We start from the raw sequence: 2,824 nt of genomic DNA, 5'->3' as shown, positions 1-2,824 counted from the left end.
ATTAACAAATTGAATTGCCCACGCTAAGTGTGACTCGGCTTGTAAGAAACCTCGCGCGAAAATTGTGTGAGCAGTGTGAGAGAAAAGAAGCTTGAAGTAAGAAAATTGCAAACCGAGGAAGAAATAAAGTAAACACACACGACAAGACGTGAAAGTTGGTTCAGGGAGGAGCGCGGGGTGGGGGTCGGTGGTGGGGAGGGGGAACGTGAAGGGAAGGGGTTGGGGGTGGGGACCCCGTAGTTCTCGTCTCTGAAATAAAGACATGAAGGGGTGAAGAGAGTTGGTACACTACTCTCTGCTAGTGGTCTCGTCTGAAGCGAGAGTTCAAACAAGACATTGACACTCTGCGCTTACGGAGACTATCGGATGGAGTTTTACGATTTGAAAGTTTGAGCAAGTTAAATGATCTGGCACCGTTCCTTCAAGTAGGCAAGCAATTACAATGAGAGAAAGAGAAACAAACAATTGCGTATACTTTTTGAACATAGACTGAAGTCGAAACGTGAGCATTGGGACATACAAACACACATTCAAACACAAATACAGACAGACAGACAGACAGACAAACTAACACATCGACAAACATACAAACAGTCAAACGGACAGATAGACACGAACACCATTCTCGTACGCCTTCATTTACAGACGTATGCACTTTTGCAGACAAGAAAGTTGGTCGAGGAAGAAGTTCAGATCAGTGTGTGTGTGTGTGTGTGTGTGTGTGTGTATGTGTGTGTGTGTGTGTGTGTGTGTGTGTGCGTGTGTGTGTGTGCGTGTGTGTATGATGAATTTTAAAACCTTTGATTTTTGTGTGTGATGTCAAAGACACTTGCACCTCAAAGAGTGCAAAGGAAGCGGTTGTGAATTTCATATCTTCTGAATCAATGTGTAAGAGATCACTGACCGGTTCACATTACAAAAAGCTCTTTGGGTTCATGCAACATATTTTTCTCCAAAGTTTGTCTTAACGCATACACTTCCAAGTTGTGTAAATAAGTGGTTTTCTTTCCACGTACTCTACAAAACTAAACGACTTGACTGTATTACGAAAGAAATATGTCATGCTAATGCATGTTAATCATTTGCTCTATGTTTTTCACTAACTTGATTCAAACTATGTCTATCTCTTAGTCTGCCAGTCCGTGTCTGCCCTTTGCACACCCATCGCACATGTGTGTGTGTGTGTGTGTGTGTGTGTGTGTGTGTGTGTGTGTGTGTGTGTGTGTATGTGTGTGTGTGTGTGAGTATGTGTGTGTGTGACTGTGTGTGTGTGAATAGAATAGAATAGAATAGAATAGAATAGAATAGAATAGAATAGAATAGAATAATGTTTATATGTTTATTGTGTGTGTGTGTTTGTGTGTGTGTGTGTATGTGTGTGTGTGTGTCTGTGTGTGCGTGTGCGCGCGTATGTGTGTGCGTGTGTGTGTGTGTGTGCCTGTGTGTGTATGTGTATGTGTGTGTGTGCTTGTGTGTGTGTGTGTGTGTGTGTGTGTGTGTGTGTATGTGTGTGTGTGTGTGTCTGTGTCTGTGCACGCGCGTGTTTGTGTTTGTGTGTGGCTTTCTCTCTCTCTCTCTCTCTCTCTCTCTCTCTCTCTCTCTCTCTCTCCCTCCCTCTCTCTCTCTTTTTCCTCCTCTCTGTCTGTCTGTCTGTCTCTTCCTCTCTCTCCCCTCTCTCTCTCTCTCTCTCTCTCTCTCTCTCTTTCTCAGTTTCTCAGTTTCTGTCTCTCTCTCTCATTCTTTGTCTATGTCTGTCTGTCTGTCTGTCTGTCTGTCTTTCTCTCTCTCTCTCTCTCTCTCTCTCTCTCTCTCTCTCTCTCTCTCTCTCTCTCTCTCTCTCTCTATCTGTGAATGTGTATGTGCTTGTAACTGCGTAGTGTCACATAATCCCATATTTCAAGGGCTATGTTGTTTGAGGCCTGGTTGGATATTTTTACAATGCCCTGATGCGTTTCTTTAAACGGATTAGGCTGTCCAAGGAACGCAGCCCAGGTCATTGGCCTTTTTAATTTGTTTAATCATATCCACATTTATTCATTATTACTTATTATCACTTTTTAACAGGACCCTCTTTAATGTACAAACATTAGTTTTTGAGTGTAATTCGGTGCATTTATTAAACTATATTTATAGTTTTTTCCTTCTGTTGTTGCTCTTTTCAGTTTAAAAACGCATATGTGTTAGTGTTAAATGTTCTATTTGATAAGCAGTATCATTGCGTTTCTTTGTTTTTCAGAGAACAGAACTGCGGAATCTCTTCACAATCTCGACTCCTCTCGGCTTGGTGTCATTTGATGGCTGGTTTGAAGTTCCAACCATGATCACATACTGGAGAAGAAGTTAACAACTTTCTACTTGAAAAGCAGGGAGGTCACAAATGATATTATATCCAGAAAAGTCGGCGACACACGAACATGCAGAGTTTTGAGCAAATCTCCTTTTTTGTTATTTTGAACGTCTGAACTTCGACTGAACAGGTTTCAACTCACACTTGTGTTGTACAGAACTTCATGTTTCACTGTTCAAAAGTGTTGCTGCAGTAAACGCATGAAATGCGACTGATCAGGTTTCAACTTGCACTTATTGTGCTAAGAGCTTCGTGTTTCAGTCTCCAAAAGTTTTGTTGCACTGAAAACTGAAGGGGACACTCTGCAATTTGGTACAGCAATTCCTTGACACACAGAGTAGTCAAAAGCCTTCGAACAGATTTCCAAACAAATCTCAAACACAAGTTTTTCCAGTATATTTTATGCGTGAGACATCTTGGACGCAATCCTCCTGTCAAAAGTGGAACTGTGAAATCCCAGACTTTATTGGATCGCTA

Source organism: Littorina saxatilis, linkage group LG6, assembly GCF_037325665.1.
Source record: "Littorina saxatilis isolate snail1 linkage group LG6, US_GU_Lsax_2.0, whole genome shotgun sequence".
Lineage (NCBI taxonomy): Eukaryota > Metazoa > Mollusca > Gastropoda > Littorinimorpha > Littorinidae > Littorina > Littorina saxatilis.
This window is presented reverse-complemented; position numbering follows the sequence as displayed.